Source organism: Notechis scutatus, chromosome 1, assembly GCF_049901735.1.
Source record: "Notechis scutatus isolate UNSWTSFEM ecotype Mainland chromosome 1, rNotScu1.2, whole genome shotgun sequence".
Taxonomy (NCBI): Eukaryota; Metazoa; Chordata; class Lepidosauria; order Squamata; family Elapidae; genus Notechis; species Notechis scutatus.
Window position 1 is genome coordinate 242580384 of NC_142009.1, and position 22257 is coordinate 242602640.

Here is a 22257-nt window from a genome sequence, read left to right on the forward strand (position 1 = left end):
CCCCCCCCCCCCCCCCCCCCCCCCCCCCCCCCCCCCCCCCCCCCCCCCCCCCAATGGAATTGTCTGGTTTTTTGCGGTGGCTCAGTGGCTAAGACGCTGAGCTGGTCGATCAGAAAGGTCGGCAGTTCGATGGTTCGAATCTCTAGCACTGCATAACAGAGTGAGCTCCCATTACTTGTCCCAGTTTCTGCCAACCTAACAGTTCAAAAGCATGTAAAAATGCAAGTAGAAAAATAGGGACCATTTTGGTGGGAAGGTAACAGCATTCCATGCGCCTTCAGGATTTAGTCATGCCTGCCACATGACCACGGAGACGTCGATGGACAGCGTTGGCTCTTTGGCTTTGTTACGGAGATGAACACCGCCCCCCTAGAGCCAGAAATGACTAGCATGCCTGTGCGAGGGGAACCTTTACCTTTAATTAATTAAATATTCTGAAAAATCATTATCCCTGCACTGGTTTGGAACTGATCATTTGAACCATCACTTTCTCCCAAAAACTCTCTTTTGAAGATAAACCTTGGACAGTGTGATTCTACCCATAACTCCCAAGTTAAGGTGACACCTGCTGTGGTTGTGACTATAGAATGCACCTGTCTTGGTCATGCAGCTACATGGTTGACTTCCCTCTGGAGATGATATTCGAAGGAACAACACTGTCCTACTCAGCTAAGATGACTTACTGTAGTTTCGTGTGTCTAAATATACAGCTGGTACTTAAATTATAACACTCAAGACCAGAGGTCAGTGCAGTATAACAGATGCAATGATGCTCTCAGACGTCTGGCTGGCATCAAAACGGCCACCTCTTGGACCATTTTATTCATCCTATTGAGGGATCAGGTTTGACAGTAAGTATGTAAATACCCATTTGTAATGTCTCTTAGTGCTTAACATGGGGGGCTGAATTCCTTGTAGACAGGACAAGCCTAGGTTAAAAAAAGCAGACAATTGTACAGGCTTGTAGTTGTCCCTCACAACTGTTGCACAGGCTTCTGTTCTTGTACACCAGATCATCCTTCTATATTTCCATTAATTCACATCCAGGATGATTTGATTTGCCTTGTCCCAGTAGATATCCATTGTGGAGCTGATGCCTAATGAACAACATATAGTGATCTTGAGCGTACATCAAGTTCAAAATTGCAAGCTGCCTAGTTGTGGCAATTCCTCATGTACAAGCAATCCGGGAGACACGAAGTGATACAGGAAGGTGTACAGAATCTGCAATTTTAGATATTTGGTATGGCAGGCCAAATAATTAGTCCAACTCACCTGATATTTTCTGTGGAACCCAGCAGCTGTCCTTCAAAATCAAAGGCAAAGGACTTTCAGATAATTTGCTCCCAAAGCTTTTCATATAGTGGGTGGCAGATTTATTCTATGCGCAAGACATGTACTTGACTCTTGAGTTCAATCAAGGGACAGGTGTAGCATGGGAAGTAACTTATGGTCAATAAGAAAAGGTATTGAATGACAGAGATACTGAAACTAAAGGATAAATTATACATAGAGAGAAATATATCATCAAAAACAATTACAAATGAAGTTAAACTTTGGGGTGGCCAATGGAGCCAGTGTTTAATTGTTTCTTGGTGGTGGGACCAATCTTTGGAATGATCTTTTGTTTGATTTTAGATCTCCACATATTTCATTTATTTATTTGTTTATTTAATTTGTTTGCAACCCATCTTACCTTGACCACCTTGTGGAAGAATCTGAAGATGGAGATCTTTCAAAAAGTGGCCAGGTTTTTTCAGAGTACTTTTATTTATGATCTATCTATGTTTGGCATTGTATGATTTATATTTTAAAAACATTTCTTTATATTTTTGTTTTATAGTATCTTTAAGATGCCAAGAATCAACTGGATTATTCAGAATGAAATTTTGATGTATTAATGAATAGTAAATGAAATGAACCACAAGGTCAGAATGTGTGTTGTCAAAAGTTTATACATTTCCTTACGTTTATACATTTCCTTTTGAAAACAGAATAAGGGAGGACTTGATGGGCAGCAATTCTGAATAGAAACTTGTTATCTGCTGAATATGTTCCGTAATAATTAGAAATAGGTTACCACTAGTGAGTGCAAGAGAAAACACAATTAAAGTGCATAATAGCAAATATTTTCCGGCACTACAGAGAGAGACAACAGAGAATGGTTGATTAATGGCTCCCAAGGAAACTGACAACTGACTGTGGATGGGGTCCCTATGCATGATTACATATAGAAATAAATAATTACATGCACAAAATATCTTCATATATACACACCAGGGATTACTATGGTCATGTCTCCAGGTGCTTTGAATTCCTTCCCTCCCTATGTAGAGATTGATGCTGATAATGCAATGATGAAGATAACATCCAATGGGATCCTAGCTTTTAAAGCTCTTCTGACAGGATGCAGCAGAAACCACCTTTCCACTGCAATCGACAAAATCACGTTTCTCTTGTCCCTTTAAGAACAAATCAATTCATCAGGAAACTTTGCCCCTGTGTTTTTATTTTCCAAGTTGATGTTGATTAAACATGGGCAACTATCATGGATGCTTTGAGCAGGTAATGTATACAGGAGAAGTTGTTAATAGCAACTGAAGTATAAAAGTATAAAAGGAATATATGTTGCATTTTCCAGGTCTGTCATTTGGGGGTTGTTTTTGCAACTGACTATTTTTGTGAAATGTGAATTTTTTAGCTATGGTCCAGCTACCTCTGTGCAGCCATAACTGTAACGAAACGGAGGAATGTATTTGACCTGCTCAGTGAAGTAACTGCTTCAGATTCACATTTATGATAAGCCCTCTTGATTTATGTTGCTGATTCAAATTGCCTGAATTAGTTCAAAATTGTGGATGTGGGAGAATGATCAACTTTACTTGTTCCAGCAGGAAATGGATCCTTCTACAAAGTAGCCAAAGTTTTCCTATAAATGTTAAGGTGAGCAACACCTGGGCTTGGCATCTCAGTTGTGAAGCCCTCTGTCCTTGAGGTCTGTGTTGCTCAGCCTAAGGTACAGTAGGTCAGTTAAACTTCAGAAATGCACCACTAAAAAGAAAACATATTCTGATTCAGGGTATGTTTGTGCACAGTGTGTGTGTGTGTGTGTGTGTGTGTGTGTGTGTGTATGTGTGTGTGTGTATGTGTGTGTGTGTGTGTGTGTTATCATTTAAATAAAAATATAAGGCATCTCTTCATAGTTTCGAAGTCTTGTCAATTCTTTGCTGCTCTCTAATGGTCACCCAACTTTTTGCAGTACAGATATGGTCACCCGACTTGTCTCCTTGCTCTGCTGTTCTCCAGATGTCAACTGCTAAGGTGCCACTTGTAGACCTTTTCCCCACTCTTTGTTCCCAAATTAATGTTGAGTGGTAAGTCCTGTAAACAGAAGATTATAAATAGATCTCCTTCCAATACAAAAAAAAAAAGAAAAGAAAGAAAGACAAATGGCCCATCTTAATGAAACTCATCTAGTTGACCTCTGGAGTAAAATTTCTTTCTTTCTTTTTTATTAGCCATAGTCTTGAAGATTTCAAGGAATCTGGCCCACACTATCTCAAAAAGTTTTTTAAAGCTTGGTTTATGGATAAACTGGCTGTTCTCAATCCTCCTTATGAAGGTCGGAGTAAATTTGTATGTTCAATTTAAAGCCTCTGTTACTGCTTCAGTCATATATTTTGAGAGATGGAAAATCCTATCCTAGTGTCAGCATGAAGTTATAAATATTTCCAAAAGATGCTTTTGTTTCTCTGAGAATTTCTTTTAGTGCAGATCAGAATTGCCTACATATAAGAACTGTATCTAAGTCTCTGCCCAGATTCCCTTACCTTTGAATGTGCTTTTCTCCTCCCCAAGCCCACTGTATGCGCCTCTGTAAAAGAAGGACATTTTATTGCAGGCTGAAAAAAAAAATCTGTAGCTAATATTCCCTCTAATTTTTTGCACTCTGTAGACTAAGCTCTTCCCCTCATGCATTATTTCCTAGTGTGGCATTAGCGAGCCTCATGCTGATCCGCTGATACTTCATGGATTTGGAAATTAATCTGCAAGCCCGCAGTGATGTAAAACATTAAATATTGTTTTAAGTAGCAGAGGCGCCATCCTGCCTACACGGTACTTAAGATGGGCAACAAGCCAGCAAATCTGCTGGCAAATGGCTGAGAAAGAGAGCATGCCCACTTGCACTGAACAAAACCCACAAGCCCAAACATTAAGGCCCAGCCGATGACAGACAGGAAGGAGCTGGTGCCTTTTAACCATTATAGCAATGGTGGAAATGACCTTCTCTAAGAGGATCAGAGCCTCTTTCTACACCCACTGCTTGCACCTGCACTTCTGAAGGGACACAAAAATGATATGAAACGGATCCTTCATGGCCTATTTGAGTCTTTTCAGGAGGTAGTTTGTTTTTCTTGAAAAGAAAAAGGGTTCTCTTTCCAAAGAAAGAAAACATGAAGCAATGCATATATTTGGGGAAAAATAAAAAGTTGGGAAGCAGACATAAAACTGAGGTAAAACTCTTCAGGAGGAAAGATATGCATGATCAGCAGCAAAATCAAGTGAGCGAGTGAGGAATATAATAATCATAATAACATACTGGGTATAACATGGTATATAATTACATTTACAGGGTATGTGCAGCAGGGTATGGTTTAAAAAGTCAAGATGGCAACCACAATGGTGCGGTTGAAGCACTGTTATTTTTTGTGTATAAAACACATAAAAAACCAAGTACAGCTTTCATTGCACTATCATGGCTGCCATTTTTGATGTATGCTCAAGGTCAGCCAGCTAGGTGAACCTTTAATAAATGCTTTTATTACAGATATCTTTGGTTCGGTTCATGTGTTCTGTTCATATTTATTTGACTGAAGGATCCAATCTTGGTCGGTCACGGGGACCAGAGTTTTTGTCTTCCAAGCTTTCGGACTCATCCTCAGAGAACTTCTCTCAAGCAGAGTGTGTGAGAAGTTCCTTGAAGGTGGGCTGGTCCTGATGACCAACCCAAGATTGGATCCTGCAACATTATCCTGAAACACATATATCCACCTTCATTCATGTTTGACTCTCTGTTTAAAATTGTTTGGGCAAACAGATTTTACTCTTGATCTTTCTTTGGTTACTCTGTAATTCCAGTTCTGATCTGATTGGGATGGGCTTTTTCCTGTTTTGATCTAGACAAACTCATTTTCACTAGGTAGCAACATCCGGGCATGATTAGAAATGGAATCCTAGACCTGGTTTGGGAAGGCATCATCATCATCATCATCATCATCATCATCCCATCCTAGAAGTAGGCATTTGTGTGTTGTCTCCAAAATGAAAATCTCTTTATGGTCGTGTCCTGAAAGTTAGTAGGAACTGTGCTGGATTTCAAGGATTCTTTACCTTTAATGCAGTGGACAATGACTAATCTGCAGAATAGAGGACAATGCCCGATTAACATCTGTCTGCAATGAGAGCAAACATTCACTTGTTGCATTTAAAGGAATTGAATTTAGAAGCTTGGTGTGTACCCAAATTCTTAATCCAAGGATATGTGAAAGACAGGGTTGTGTTTCAAACTTTTGGATTCTGGATGCTCCCATACTCCAAATAATGCTAGTCCAGATGTGGTCCCTGCAGGATGTCTGGCAAGGGGCCTGGGAAAGGCACAGATCCCCTTAGGAATAAATATAGGATCCCACCGCCCATATTAATGTCACAGTAATAGGAGGGGCAAAGGACCATCTGTGTGATGATGTCCTCATGCAAATTATACAAGGTATGTATTAGCATGATGACACATATGACAGCATCATGGCTTGTTGCAAGCTGCTGTTACTGCTTAATACTGGAAGGTTTTCCAACCTTGTTGGCTTAAGTCTCTTTCAAGGTGGATTTGATGGATGGATGCAACTATACTCTTGGCAACAGTATGAAAGTGGCTTTCCCTTGTCCATCCTTTTAAACATATTGGTCTATCTGGGATTTTCTAGTGGTTTCCCACATTAGTACCAATTTCAAATTGTCAGTGTTATTAAATGCCCCAGTAAATGTAACCAGAAAAATTACATATCATTATGATTTACACTCTGTCCTAATTTAGGGACAGCATTCTGTTCCAACAACCTGGTTGTTATGCGAAATGGTCACTAATTGAACATATGCTATAGAGCAAGGGTCTTCAAACATGGCGAGTTTAAGACTGAGCTAACATGACTGGAGGAGGAATTCTGGGAATTGAAGTCCACAAGTCTTAAAACTGTCACTAGTTGTTGTCTTGTTCCAATTACATTTACTCATACAGTGACTCATTTTTTTTCCTTTTTTACCCCCTCACAGAGAGACGGCAAATCAGTAAGTCTTACTCTTCTATCTGTTGGTTATTTTTATTTACTAATTGAACTTCCCATTCAGAATTGTTTCAGACAGTCATTAACATAATGAGCCTATGAGTTCCTGGAAGTAAGAATTACCATATTTTTTGCTCCCATAAGACACACCAGACCATAGGATGCACTTAGGAAAACAAGCAAAAATGTTTGGAGCAGCAGTGTAGTGAGGGCAGGAGGCAGAGCCTGAGAGGACCATAGATAGGTGTCTTCTCATGTGCTAGCTCTGCCTATTGACTCCTGCACTGTGGAAAAGAGACAAAAGAGGTAGGGTTCAGCACTGTAAAAGGACCCCGCTGCTGCAGCCTGGCTGCTATTTACCAAAAGACCGCAAAGGACTTTTTTTGGGGGGGAAGTGCTTCTTACAGAGCGAAAAATACAGTAATATTAATGTCCAATATATACAGAGTATCAGATTATATGCTGATTTGAGGTGATTGGCCATAGAAAGTATGTAGTACGCATCTGTAGAAATTTTGTAGATTTTTGAGATTATTTTTTTTTAAACAAACTATTTCTGAACATTTACTTTAATCTCAGCATTTCTTGATTTGGAATATTGGAATCATTTTTATGATAATGAGAAAAATGCCAAATTTTAGAAGGTGGTCAAGAATGAATTGAAATGGCCCAGCTTGGAAGTAGGAGAATTCAGCCAAAGGTAAATTGCTCCACATGTAAGCAGTGGTATAGTGTAGTTATGTTAACCAGCTGTTAGATGCTTTCCAAGACATAGCTGAGAATAATCAGTGGGTGGCTCATTGTCATAATTTCATCTCATTTTCAAATTACCATGAAAATTCATCTATTTTACTATATTTTTCAAAAACATGGGAGAAATAGAAACAATGTACAGTACGTCCTGAAATTTTCATTCTGTCACATGATTTGAAAAATGCATGCACATTACATGTATATATCAGCTACATTTAAGAGATTCCATTCTCAGTATTAATTGCTTATGTTTATAGTATCTAATGAAACAACTCACTGTCTTTTTCCAGTAATCAGGCTTTCTACCAGTCTTTTTCCTGGTTTAGTTTCATCTAAAATTTGTATATTTTACTATAGAGCTCCTTGTAAGACAATTAAAGCTAATTTTATATGTCTCTAATGCGGAACTTTTTTGAATTATAATTTATCTGTCTCTCTCTCTCACTCACACATATCTATCTTCTATCTATGTCTTCTATCTACTATAATTCTTTAACCTTCTTCCTTTTGCCTGACAAAATGGGATTTGTGATATTTTTCCCTTAAGCAGGAAGCAGCTATGTGCCATTTGATTCACTGCAATATCGATCAGTTTATAAAGTTTGTTAAATTGCATGTTCCAGAAACACAGACTTTCAAGTCCTCTTAGATATGTGGCTCTAGTTTCCTATGCTATATAGAATTTTTATTTAGTTCTGCAAATAAAGATTAAGCCATTTGCTATCCTATTCATGTAATCCCCACATGAATAGTTTTCACAAAATACCTACCACAATATCTGAAATAACTGTGCAAGTCATCACACACAGACACTAAAGAAATTGGCTTAACTTATTAGATAGTTGAATGTCAAGTTGATTAGTCTCATAAAACCTTTTTCTTTTATATGTAGTCAATGTTACCATGTCAGTTTGCTGGAGTTTTCATGTTTGGCTTTGGGCTGCTTATCTACTAGGTAAGATAATCAGTGCAAGAATTTTGGAATGGCAAGGTTGATTGATTGGCAGAGATTATGTATCTATTATGGGTCTAGTTTGAGTTGCCGTTATTTCTGAGGTTGTGTGGCAGGAAATTAATAAAATTTCATTGTATCTTTTGACAGTTGGGTGGTGTTTGTAGGTATTTGCTGCTGATCTTTTGCCTGTCTTTTCTATGTGGTGATGTTTGTAGTCCTTGCAGTTCATTTTGTAACTAATTTCGACAAAGAAACAATGGAAATCTTAGAACAAGTCAGATGAAAAAAATGCAAGAGCATTCTTAGAAGCATGGCACTCTGATCAACCACTGTTCAATTGAAATTTCTTTACAGATCTATCAAAAGATGTAACCAAAGACCTAACAATATTATATCTTCTCAACACACAGCAATGTATCTCCTTATCACACAACAATCAAGCAACATCTTGATAAAATACAGCTATCTTCTTATGAACCTAATAACCAAAGAACAACTACAGCTACACTTTTACAATCTTAGAAATAACTGTACTCCTTATGAGCCTTTGTAACACAGTTTTCAAAGCACCATGGGTCATACCGAATACAAATATGATAGAATAATTGACTTCTCAGTCAGATAAATAAACTACCAATAACAAAGTATGTTCCAAAACAACCAACACCACAAGACTTTCCCACCTATTTACACAAGACAGGCAGGTGTATAAACCCATTCATTCAAAAGCTTCATTCAAAGCTCTTACACTAATGACGTTACTTCACGCATCTGCAGCCCAAAAGGCAACTTTAGAAAATTCTAGCAATGCAACTGTTTCATTTTTTTTTCAGAAACAATTTTGGCAGTACCATATTGATATTACATGGTATCTGGTTGATGAAAATAACTGACTGCACCAAAGAATATAGATCATATTACCACATATGGTGGAAATGTAGAAAAACCCAGGAGTTTTGGCAGAGAATTCAGAGGTGGCTTGAGAAGATGGTAGAATATAAAGTGGAATATAAACCAGAATTTTTCCTACTTGGAATTATAACAGAAAAAATACAATAAGGACGAGATCTATTTAATAATGCATGTAATTACAGCAGAAAGATTAACCTTTGCTCAAAAGTGGAAAGATAAAGATAAATAACTGACAACACATTTGCATAATGACACCAAATTAACAGTGGCAACATGAAATGATGTAACATATAGCATGTGAATTTACAAAGATAAATACATGCACAAGTAAAATATTTAGGGAATATATTTCTGATGCTTGAAATTGTTGGCTTTGGAAGGAACATTTAAATAGAAATATAGTATGCTGAAATCCTTATTTATTTATGTCGTTTCCATTATTACTCATACATGATTTGATTGAAAGGAAGCGTCCTCCTCTCAAGATGTCCATTAAACTAGTATTTTAAGTTTTAGACATTTATAGTTGAGTAATCCCTTGGACTTTGTGAACATATTTGAGAGAGTGCTGTATCTAATGGATGAACCTTCATGGTTCATACTAGCTGCATTTCGTCCTTCATTAAGCATAGTCAATGGACCTAAATCTAGGAAGAGCATCAAATGGTCAATATGATTATAAGCTTTACCTTTGACTCACAGCCAATATTCCTGGTGTGAATCTTTCTCTGCTGCTCAAATGTGCCACTCCCTAAGAGACTATTTTTTCCATGTGCAATCCCATCTGTCATGCAACTTTCACACTCCTCATTGTTTCCAACAATAAAATCATTTTCCACTGGATTAGGAATGTTGTGACAGCTTGGAACTCCCCTGCTGATTGGTGGGAAACCAAATCACTTATTATTATTGAAAATAAAGCAAGGAGGAAGATGGCTTTGTTGAGAATGGGGTGATTACAGCTGAAACAGCTGTGCAGGTAAAAATCATACATTCATGCAGTACAAATTTTATAGCAATTTAAAGTTGAAATTACAATATGGAATTTTTAAGTTTAATATGGATTTTCTGAGTTTTGTTAGTTATATGGATCCTAGTAATTATCAATCAATGAGAGAGAGAGAGAGAGAGAGAAAGAAAGAAAGAAAGAAAGAGAGAGAGAGAGAGAGAGAGAGAGAGATGTATCCATAATAGATTGTTTAGGACTTTAACATAAACTGAAAAAGAAGTCTAAGGTGTGGTGGAATCTACCGTGTTTCTCATATAATAAGGCCGGGTCTTATTTTTTTGAGCCCCGAAAAAATGGCTAGGCCGTCTTTTCGGGGTGACTTAATTCCCCCCTTGCATGTTTGGGCGGGTGGGCAGCGACAGCTTGGATGTTGACCTCGGCGTTGGTGGGGCACTTCGTATCGGGGTCAATGCAGGCAGCACCATATCCGGGTGTGCAACAAAAGTACTTTCTAATGGCAAGCGCCCCACCATTCCCCCATTTCGCATGTTTTAATATAGGCCTTAATTTGGGGGATGGGCTTAATTTCATTTCATGCCTATAAAACATGCTGGGACTTCCTATTGGGGGAGGCCGTATTGTTGGAGAAACAGGGTAAATGCAATGTGTTTCTCTATGTGAACAATTAAATCACTCCCTACCATCTTAGGCCTAAATCATAAAGTCATATTTATCCATATATATTACTCAGGTCTCCTTTGCCCTTGAGAAAAATGCCAGATATGTTCTATCAATATTTCTTTATTGAGTCTTATACCACTTGACAATTAGCTCTTAGTAAGTTCTCAAGGTGTATTTTTGACTTCCTGTATTATTCTCATCTTTTAGCTGTGTTTAGCAATGGACATTGGTAGTGCACATGAATGATAAGGACGATCGTGAATGTGTGAAAGAAGTGGGGAAAATTGCAGTTTAGATTATATATCTGTATAGAGTTTGAAATTACAGTTTATAATTCAGTACATCTATATTGAAATTTGCGGTATGCTTTAGTGATTTCAGTGGGATTCAATAGTGCCCTCTGCATGTTTTGAACTGCAAGTCTATTATCCCATGTTAAGCACTATACTGGCTAGATTGGTGGGAATTGAGGATCCAGCACATTTGTATTGTTTTATAAATTAAAAGTTCATAATCTTGAAATCAAAATAGCATTTGTTTGTATGATTCATCCTGGGGTTTGAAATAAACTTTGTAAACTGTAATCTGAAATAAGAGTAGGAGAATCTTATTAGCAATGAAGTTCAGAGAAAATCACAGCATTCAAACTTTGATTATAAGTACTGCCACTTTATTTTTGGAGAATGATTTCTGATAAGTAATTAGTATTTTTGATAATTCTCTTCATGCAATCAAAATTCAAACATTAGTTGTCAGCTAAATTCTATTTTATATTGGGAATAATTCGATATGCTGTCATTTATTTATTTGGGAAATTTATATAGCTATTCACTCACACTGACTTTAGCAGGCCTGCAAGCAATAAAATACAATTTTAATATGTAATCCAATATATTCATATCTAGAATGTTCCAGAATATTCTGGAATAACTATGGTCTGGTAAATCCAATGACTTGGTGTAAAGTTGTGACAATCTGGGCTAAATCTGATAGGTCTTTTATTAAGAATTAAATGTTTTTTGTAACAAAAGAAAATTACCGGTATGTTGAAAGTTCCGTTTATCAAGATTCATATTTTATACATGACCAAATGGAAAGTCAGGGAGCTTTGCACATTAATTGAGATTTAAAAAAAATAAAAACAGTCTAAAAAAATGCAGTCCATTAGACACCAATTTCCAGAATGGATTGATGTAGAAATCATATAGGTATTTCAGTCCAGAGATTAAGAAATATTAGAGCTACTATAGAAGACATCTATCAAAGAATTTAAAGTTAAGTTTGCACAGACACTTGACTGGTTGATTAGGTGCCATCAAGTCATTTTTGACTCCTAGGGAGCACGTAGATAGATTTTCAAAGTAACCATCTATCCATAGTCTGTTCCTTTAGGTCTTCCAATGATGCACTTATCACCACTATAAGTGAATCCATTCATTCACCTTGCTACTTGGTCATCCTTTGCTTCTGTTTCCTTTCACCTTTCCCTGCTTCAGAATCTTCTGTAGAGAATTAGGTCTTCACATACTGTATCTGAAGTAGGATAGTGGAAACGATGAATTGATTTGTCTGATGATCCATCAGTTTGTTTCCTTGTTAATGGCATTCCCAGGAGTCTTCTGCCATGCCAAAATTCAAAGACATCAATACCCTTCCCGTCCTGCTTCTTCAACACAGACACTATCAAATTAGTACACATCATAATATAGTATAAAATCCTATTATAACTTGACATCCTGCCATCTGATTTTGCAACACCATAGCCTATTGCAAACAGTGTGACTTGAAAGAAGAGTAAGTCAAATACAAATGTATTGCTTTCTAAGTTAAACTTTGCAAAGTTTCAGTTATGTTTATTGTATTTCTTACATTTGCATTAAAATCATCAATTTTGCGGTATCCAAACATAAACACTTTAAAGTCTTTTCAGTTTGACTTGGACATGCATATTTTGACAATTTAATATATAATCATACCAAGATTCTGGATCATTAGTTCAAGTGTGTAAATGCAATTTATTTTTATATTCTTGTTGTCAGATACCAGCTAATAGTGAGGACAACTTAATAGTGAACTAGTTTCTTAACATGCATCTTATCAGTCTTTTCCTGTGGCTCAGGTCAGGTGTATTACAAGGATATAGAGGGTAAAATATAATACAAGCCACTGCAGGCAGCAAGGAAAACTGAAATGTGTTCAAATTTGTACAGGTAACTCTGCTCAAAGGCATTTTGGTCAAAGGCACTTTGCTGCTGTTCTGTTTATAAACTCTCTGAGTTTATAAAAGCTTTTTGTTTTTCTTAAAGTATACCAAATTTATGGTGAAAACCTTTTACAAAGACCTCTGAGATTTGAGGAATAATTATAGTTATAATTGCCAGGTTTTTACTTTACACTAACAGCTGTTTCCATGTTTCAGAAATAAACTTTGCAACATTAGCTGGATCTAATTAGTTCAGCTAACTATTAATATGCTGGCAGCTTACTGTAGCTTTTTGTAGCTTCCCATGAAAGACGAGTTTAAAGGAGACAATTGATTGGACTTTTGGTAACTCTTACTCCTAAGCACTTCTCCCTAAAGCTATGATCCAGCCAAAATTAAGAAAGTTTCAGTTCCATTGGTTTTAATAGGGTTACTAACTATAAAGCTTAGCTGTTCCATGGAAATAAAATGCAGTTCAAATTTATGTAATCTAAAGCATATCTTTATTTGTTAAACTGTGTGTCTGAACATTTTCGTGATTAATGGATGTTTAACATCTTCACTTAAATGTTACCCCACATTTTTCCCCTCTTTGTTTTTTTCATCTTATATATCACAACATTTATAGCTTATTCTAGTTTATTAAATAAAGGCAGGGTTTTTTGGCCTAAAAGCCTCATGCTTCCTCACAATTTAAAGAAGTAGGGACGGGCTTAGGATCCTATTCTGATTTCTAATATACTAAACCCAGAGGCACCCGCTGTTCTTAACACTGACAAAGACGAGCTGTGGTTATGGATTTTAGAGTCAAGCTGAGCACACCTGGCCAGCTACTCACCACTTGTCTTGTTAAATCTCTACATTGCTACAACTGCTAGAAGTGGAGAACATCCCATCAACCACCAAAGTGAGCTACCTAAGAGATTTGATCCAGGGTAAATGCAGAGTTCGTGTTTCACTCTGTTTATCACCACCTTTATCAACTACTGGATTTTTTACCTGTAAAAAAATCTCAAGTCTTAATTTACAACCTGGTATGGTATTTGTTTTGTCAATGCAATTAGTCTTCAAGAGCAGACAGACGTCAAGGTGGACTTTAAATCTGCAATACTGAAATGTGTGCCCCCAATTCCTCACTGTCTCTAAATTACAATTTTGCTTCCTGTGCCATGACCTCAGATCTTTGACCCACAACTGCAGCATATTTTCTGTGACTAACAACTGTAATTCCCTAATTATCATGGTGTATTCCCCTGCTGTGCAGTTTGTTTAGTTACCAAGGATGTGAACCATATTCTCTCATCATTTTCCCCAGTTTTGTAATACTGTTTTATTCATTGAAACACTTTGCTCCGTATTTTCCACCTTCTAACGAGAAAACTATTTCCAAACCATTTACTTTATTAGGGCAACCATCTAATTGTTAGATTATTTATAATTTGCAATTGGATACAGAAATGAAACTGTCCATGAGAAAGAAATATTAAAGGTAGAGAAAGCACTGGAGCTTTGTTTTACTTTTCACAAGTATGGGTCAAAATTATCCATTGAGACGATTTCACCCATTTTCAAAAAGAATAAAGAGCTTTTCTCAATGTGGTAATTATGATTAATATTTGAGAATGAAACCAATATTACAGAATTTCAGTGCATGAAAAGTGCTGTTTTCATAAAATTATGTTGAATTATTTGGAATGCATGATACTAATCAAATTTGTTTGGAATACACAATCCTTTATCTCTTAGACAGTATTAGACTCTGGGAAATGAATTAATGGATTGTTCTTTTGATCTAGATTTATATGAAAAATTAAATGAAAAGGATATGTATTTGTAGTCACTGTGACGTCTAAAAGTCTACTTCAACTATTCTCAAGTAAAGTGAGTATTACCTTCTTCTAGAATAGAATTTTCTAATAAGGCTTCCAGTCTTTAAAAAAAAACACATTGTTGTTTGTTCTCTGATCAAACAGGTTGGTTTCACCATTTCTTCAAATTCTGAAATTTTCACAATCCATTTATCCACGGTGGGAATTTCATTATTCTTACATTATACTGCAGTTACCATATGCAGTGCCAATTAACTGTGAATCTTTTCAAATTCATTGTTCATAAGTCAATAAGAAAAGTTCTGCAGTCACTTGTTCTCTTGACTTCATCTTAATTTCTCCTTCATTCTGTATTAATAAATTCTGAGGACAATAAAACTGCCTTTGCTTAAAGCCCAGGTTCGTATTCATTCCATATTCTCAAAAGGTAACTCTTCACATAGGGATAAGTTTCATGGTGATGACAAAGTTAATTAATACCTTAAAAACCCATGCCAGCCAAAGCTTATCCTTATGATCTTCCAATTCTAACATTCTTTTATTTCTCAATAGAACCAATTCCTTCATCCAACAGGCTTCAAAGTACAATTTAAGATTTGCAGATAGCGCTAGATTTGGCAAAATGGGAAAACTTACAATTGTCATTAATAGGGAGAATATCAACAATCAAGATGAATATATTACCCAGAATTTTATATTTGTTCCAAACAATTCCAATTAGGCTTGGAAAAGACTATTTTGAAGATTTAAATAAAATTGTGTTGAAATATATATGGCAAGGTAAGAAAGCGAGAATAAAACTAAAATTTTTGCAAGATGCTAGAATAAAAGGAGGATTTGGTTTGCCTAATTGGGAGTTGTACTACCAAGCTACAAATCTGATGTTAGTTAAAGAATGGATAACATTAAGAAATACTAGATTGTTGACATTAGAAGGACATGATTTGTTGTTGGGGTGGCATGCTTTTTTATGGTACAAAGGAACTAAAACACAGGGGTATTTTAGAAGACATTATATACGGGAGTCTCTGTGGTTAAATTGGGAGAAGACTAAAAGGCAATGTTATTTGAAAATTCCAGTCTGGCTATCGACTATTGAAGCATTTTCTTATCCTATAATATATAAAAAGGAACAAACAGTTCGATATGGTGAAATATTGAATGAAAAGGGTGAACTTAAATCTATGCAAAAACTAGAGGAACAAGGTATAAAGATGAATTGGTTTTCATATGTGCAAATACATTCTAGGTATGATAAAGATTCTAAAACAGAAGGCTTCTATGATAAATTGACTGATTTAGATAAGATTTGACAGGTACTGATGAAAAGGTGATTAAAAAATTGTATGGATATTTATTAGAAATTAAACTAGAAGAAGAACAAGTCAAAGAAACAATGATTGCTTGGGGAAAATTTTTTGGATATGGAATTGATCTAGAGAAATGGCAAAAATTGTGGTCTCAAAATTATAAAATTACAATGTCAACAATATAAAGAAAATTTGTATAAGATGTTTTACAGGTGGCATTTCCCCCCAACAAGAATAGCAAGAATGTTCAAGAACAAATCTAAAAAATGTTGGAAATGTCATCAGATACCTGGCTCATATTACCATAATATGCCAAAAAATATTGGACTAAAATCCACACATGGTTGGAAAAAATGACAAAAAAGCATATAGACTTGAAACCAGAGATATTTTAATGGGGAATTTTACCTGAAATATACAGTAAAGAATTGAAATATTTGATTGTAAATGTATTAACAGCGGCTAGGATTTTATTTGCTAAAAACTGGAAAAATGAGAAAATACCAACACAGGAGAAAGTTAAGAAAATATTGGATTGTGCTGAAATGAGTAGATTGACATTTGAAATCAGAGAACAAGAAGATAAACAATTTTATAAGATTTGGGATCTATTTTATCAATGGTTAAACAATAAAACATGGTAATGAAATATGTAGATTTTTAGAATATAATGAATATATAAAGATGTATTATTTTTATCATAACTACAAAATAATTATAGGATAGATTTGGGGTGATAATATGAATTGTCATAAAACAAATTAAGTAAAATATGGATTATCTTGGAAAACATGAATGAATAATAGTATAGTCAAATGATTGATTAACAATGATATTAATGTATTTAGGAATATTTGATTGACAATATGAGAACATATACAATGTAATTATAAGAGATGACTATGAAGTGGAGGCACAAAACAATTTGTAAACCAACCAACACACTGTATGTTTATATATACACTGCTCAAAAAAATAAAGGGAACACTTAAACAACACAATGTAACTCCAAGTCAATCACACTTCTGTGAAATCAAACTGTCCACTTAGGTAATGTTGAGGTAATTCCCCGTTAGGAGAATGAGCGCATACAGGGAGACGTATAGAGAGTAGTGTTGGAATAATGCACACAGAGCACACAGATACACTGTACAGTAAATGTACATTTTTACTTCCAGAAACGTTAAGCAAAGTCCAAACAAGCAATCCAAAATCATTCACAAGTTAAATCAGTCAGTTTTCAATCCAGGGATAATTCAGTAACAAATTCCAGTGTCAAAAACAGTTCGGTATCAGACTTACATCAAATCCAGTAATATCAGTCAATTAGGAAAAATGGAGGAATGGCAATACTTTCTGTTAGATCTGGAGGAATGGGCGCAATAACGGAGACACGGCATCGGGTAGTGACACAACTCTTTAATAGTGACTTCAGAACAGAGCAACCAACTTGGGCAGCAGCAGCTCTTTTATAGAGCTGGCTGCTGCCGCAATCACCAATGAGAACGAGTTTAACCGCGCTTAGTCTTCCAATCCGGGATGGCCGCTGTCAGCCAATCAGGTTAGCCGAAGGCAGCCAATCATGATTGCTTACTCGCGGACCAATCCGAACTACAGTTGGAGCGAAGCTTGAAAAGTTTTTAATAATGAGTTTATTTAGTTAGTTCGTAACACCCCTCCCCCCTAGGTTCCGTCTGAGGGGTGGGGTGACGTATTCTCACAAATAGGCAGGCCGTTTCACCTGCCTATTCGATTTCCACTGTTCTACCGGTTTCCGTTCAGGTTCCGGTGGATCGTTTGTAGAACCGGGTGGTGACGACGGTTCCACTGTCTCGCTGGGTGAATCAAGGCTGTTTTCTTGGTTGTTTTCTGGGTTCTCTGGGCTTGCTTCCCTGACTGGGCTGCTATGTGGCGAGGCCGTCCCTCGGCTCGGGCTTCCGTCGGGTGGTGAGTATTCCCTGGCTGGTTGTACCGTCTGCTGGGCTTTGCTGATTGGGTCCTCTGTTATTTCTATTTCGGCCCCCTCGTCTTCCCTTCCCCCCCCCCAGTTGGAAAATCAGGGTGTGAGAGAGAGTTAGGCGCCAAACGGGAACGAAGTTGGTCTATATGGCGCTTCCACAGTTTGCCGTCATTCGTCTGTAAACGGTACGATCTAGGGCCTGTTAGCTGCGTGATGGTAGCGGGGACCCACAATGGGTCAGCCGAGAAGTTTTTTGCAAAAACTAAATCGCCTACCTTGAACGCATGACACTTGCTGCTGGAACTGCAAGGTTTTTCTGGCGTGTAGGTTGGGTGTAGGCGATCGAGGTGTGAGTGAAGTTTCCGGCCCATCAAGAGTTCGGCCGGGGTTCTGTTCATGGTGCTGTGCGGCATGATGTGTTGAAGAAGAAGCATCCTGTTTATCTTGTCGTCAATATCGCCATGTTCCATTTTGTGCAGTGTTTTTTTAATGAATTGTACCATACGCTCGGCCCTGCCATTGGCCGCAGGGTGAGCCGGCGAAGTTAAGGCATGGCGGATGCCCGGTCCGCTAGGTATTGCTCGAATGCAAGGGCAGTGAACTGGGGGCCATTATCCGAGACTAAAACATCCGGCAGTCCGTGCGTAGCGAATAGTCTATTTAACTTTTTAGCGACGGCTTCTGTTGTGGTGCTTTTCATCTTGTGGACTTCGAGCCAGTTTGAATAGGCATCCACCGTTATTAGAAAAGTGTGTCCCTTGGTGGATCCCGCAAAATCAATGTGGATGCGGGACCAGGGGCCACGAGGTGGATCCCATTCAGTTGGAGGTGCCTTCTGTGGGGCAGCGCGGATTTCCTGGCACTTGTTGCATGTGGCCACCCAGGCTTCTATTTGTTTATCGATACCTGGCCACCAGGTGTAACTTCTCGCTAACGCCTTCATCTGCATGATGCCTGGATGACCGTCGTGCAATAGTTTTAGGACGCTGTGTTGTAATTTTTCAGGAATGATGACTCTGTCTCCCCACAAAACGCAGCCCTTCTGTGAGAACAGTTCCATTTGTCGGTTTTTAAATGGTGTGAAGATGTTGTTGGGTTCGTTGTCAGGCCAGCCACGTTCCACCCAGCTGAGGACCCGAGCCAATGTGGGGTCCTTCTTTGTTTCCGCTGCGATGTCCCGTGCAGTCAGGGGTGGCGACAGGAGAGTTTCGATCTGGAGCGCCATAAGGGTTGGAGCTGGATCGTCTATGGCTTCCGGCAGCGGAGAACGGCTCAACGCGTCAGCGTGGGGAATGGCTTTCCCCGGGCGGTGTAGCAGTTGATAACCATATGCGGCTAGAAACTCTGACCAACGGGTCATCCTTGGTGATAAGATGTGGGGAGTAGGCTTGTCCCCCGCTAATATGCCAAGCAGTGGCATGTGGTCAGTTATTATAGTAAATGGCCATCCATAAACATATTCATGAAAACGTTTAATAGCGGCTACAATAGCAAGAGCCTCTTTATCGAGTTGGCTATAGTTCCTTTCAGCCTTTGATAATGTTCAGGAAAAGAAAGCAATAGGTGCCTCATTGCCGTTTGGTAGGACATGGCTTAAAATGGCTCCCACCCGAACGGCAGGCGTCCCACGTGACTGTTAAAGGCAAAGTCTCGTTATACTGCATTAATACAGCGTCGGAGGTCAAGAGATCTTTTACTTGCTGGAACGCTCGTTCTTCCCGTTGTCCCCAGACCCAGGAAGCTTTTTTGTCTAGCAGACGATGTAGGGGCTCAGCTACAGTCGCCTTCTGGGGCAAGAAAATATTATAAAAGTTAATGAGTCCCAGGAAGGCTTGGAGGTCCATTTTATTCCTAGGTCTGGGGGCGTTTTTTATGGCTGTTACTTTCTTTTCGGTAGGATGAATTCCCTTTTTATCCAGGAGGTACCCCAGGAATTCAACCCTCTCAGTACAAAGTTGACACTTGTCTCTCTTTACCTTTAACCCGGCGTCTTTGAATTTTTGGAGAACCGCTCTGAGTCGGGTCTCCAGCACGTCTCTAGTGGGGGCAGCTATCAAGACATCATCGAAATAAGGCACGACCCCTTTTATGCCTTGCAGCAATCGCTCCATCAGGCTTTGAAAAATGCCTGGTGCTACACTTATGCCGAACTGGAGCCTATTACATTTAAACGCACCTCTGTGCGTGACGATAGTCTGGGCCTCAGCAGTCTCTGCATCTACGGGTAGTTGCTGGTATGCCTGGGCAAGGTCCAATTTTGCAAAGATCTTTCCGCCGCCCAGGGAGTGAAGAAGATGTTGAACCACCGGTACAGGATAAGCACTTTGCTGAAGTGCGTGGTTTAGGGTGGCTCAATAATCCCCACAAATTCTTATCGATCCATCCGGTTTTATGGGTGTTACAATCGGGGTTTCCCAACGGCCGTGATCAATTGGTTCTAACACCCCTTGGGCTATCAATTTGTCCAACTGTTCATCAATCTTTGGTTTGAGTGCGAAGGGCACTCGACGAGGCTTAAGGCGTATGGGCGCAACATCGGGGCTGAGGCTAAATGATATGGGGGACCCCTTGTACTTGCCTAGCTTCTCTGTGAATACGTCCTGGAACTCCTGGACGAGGGCGGCTTCCCAGTCACTGCTCCCGGTCTGGTGAATGCCGGCTAGTTCAATCCCCAGTGGAGCAAACCATTGTAAGCCCAACAAGCTGGGCCGGTCTCGATCTACGATGGTAAGAGGCAGAGTTGCTGTGTGGTCTTTAAAGGAGACCTGGATGTGGCGGGACCCGGCAACGGGAATTTGGTTTCCCTGATAGTCCCTTAATATGACTTTCTGGGTGCTGAGGTCTTGACGACGGATGTCAGGGATCAGCTGTTTGAAAGTCCTCCACGAGACCATTGATAGGGATGAACCCGAGTCTACTTCCATTACGCATGGACGATTCTCTATGGCGACCCTCACTCGGATCTTCCTTGCATCCAAGGATGAGGCGTGACTGATGGTGATGGTTTGATGCGTCTCTTCTCGTCTAGCTGATGCAGCAGGCGCTCGATTTCTGTAGTGATAGTGGTTCCATTGGTGATTCAGGCGATCCCGGTTCACGGGTGGGCTGCCCGTAGCTTGGCGGGAGTTGTTCTCTCTACGGATTGGACTTGACCCTCGCTTGCTCCTGCAGACCTTTGCGATATGCCCCCTCTTTCCACAGGAATGGCAGAGTGCATCGAGGAATTTGCAGTCAGATCGCGGGTGATTTGCCCCACAACCGGCGCATTGACGCGAAGGTTTTTGGCTTCGCTGGTCTCGCTGGTCGTGCTCTGACCGGAGTCGGTTTACCTCTTCTTCCTCACTATCCGATGGGGATTCGAGGTCTTCATGGTGCGCTGTTGTTGAGTGCTTTTGTGGGAAAGGCGAAGTACCATTGGCGAGTTGGCGGAGCGGTGCGTTGGTGCGGCGCATTCGAGCGGCCGACTTCCTGGTTGCCTCTGCTGCAGTAGCGTCAGCGATGACATCTGCAAGATCAATGTCCCCTTTGGCCATGATCTTGCTCTGTGCCGTGTGGTCATCTAATCCCAGAACTATGCGGTCTCGCATAGCTTCTTCAAGGTTTGAAAAACCACAGAGTCCACCTAGGTTCCGGAGGTCAGCGATGAAGTCTCCAATGCTCTCGCCCTTCCGTTGGTCCCTCTGGTAAAATTCGTGTCTTCTGATGAGGATTGGCACCGCGGGTGCATAATGGGCCCGAAGAATAGGAGCGAGGTTATCCCAATCCATTGACTTAACCTCTGCAGGCTTTGCAAGTGCCTTGGCCATTTTGAAAACGGCAGGCCCGCAATGGGTCAGGAAAACCGCTTGTTTCTTGCCAGGCGAAGCGTCCTTCAGGTTGTTGGTCTCCAAAAACATCTGGAACCTGTCCATATACGAGTCTCAGTCTTCGTTAGCCGGGTCAAATGGAGCGGGTGGTATGGCGCCACTGGCCATCTTGCCGTTGTTGACGCTCTTTCAGCCACGTGCTCTGTTCGGTGCACAGCGAGTGCTCAGTTGGCTCTATTGTCTCTGCATCCCATCCTCGTCGCCAGTGTTAGATCTGGAGGAATGGGCGCAATAACGGAGACACGGCATCGGGTAGTGACACAACTCTTTAATAGTGACTTCAGAACAGAGCAACCAACTTGGGCAGCAGCAGCTCTTTTATAGAGCTGGCTGCTGCCGCAATAACCAATGAGAATGAGTTTAACCATGCTTAGTCTTCCAATCCGGGATGGCCGCTGTCAGCCAATCCGGTTAGCCGAAGGCAGCCAATCATGATTGCTTACTCGCGGACCAATCCGAACTGCAGGTTTACGAGCCTACAGTTGGAGCGAAGCTCGAAGA

The 22257-nt window shown here is 39.4% G+C and overlaps 2 long non-coding RNA genes across 2 annotated transcripts in view; one reads left to right on the plus strand and one right to left on the minus strand.

Annotated features, from left to right (window-relative positions):
* Window positions 1–1940: 1940 nt before the first annotated feature.
* On the minus strand, window positions 1941–5453 carry LOC148133297 (uncharacterized). Its single transcript, XR_015747255.1, has 2 exons — window positions 5392–5453; window positions 1941–3381 (listed from the first exon to the last, which is right to left on the minus strand). It is a non-coding gene; the product is annotated as an uncharacterized LOC148133297 (long non-coding RNA).
* Window positions 5454–9871: 4418 nt separating this feature from the next.
* LOC148133298 (uncharacterized) overlaps window positions 9872–22257 on the plus strand; it is a 35282-nt gene continuing 22896 nt past the window's right edge. Inside the window, exons 1-2 of the long non-coding RNA XR_015747258.1 lie at window positions 9872–9937; window positions 14588–14672. This is a non-coding gene — a long non-coding RNA (uncharacterized LOC148133298). The remainder of the gene's footprint in view (window positions 9938–14587; window positions 14673–22257) is intronic.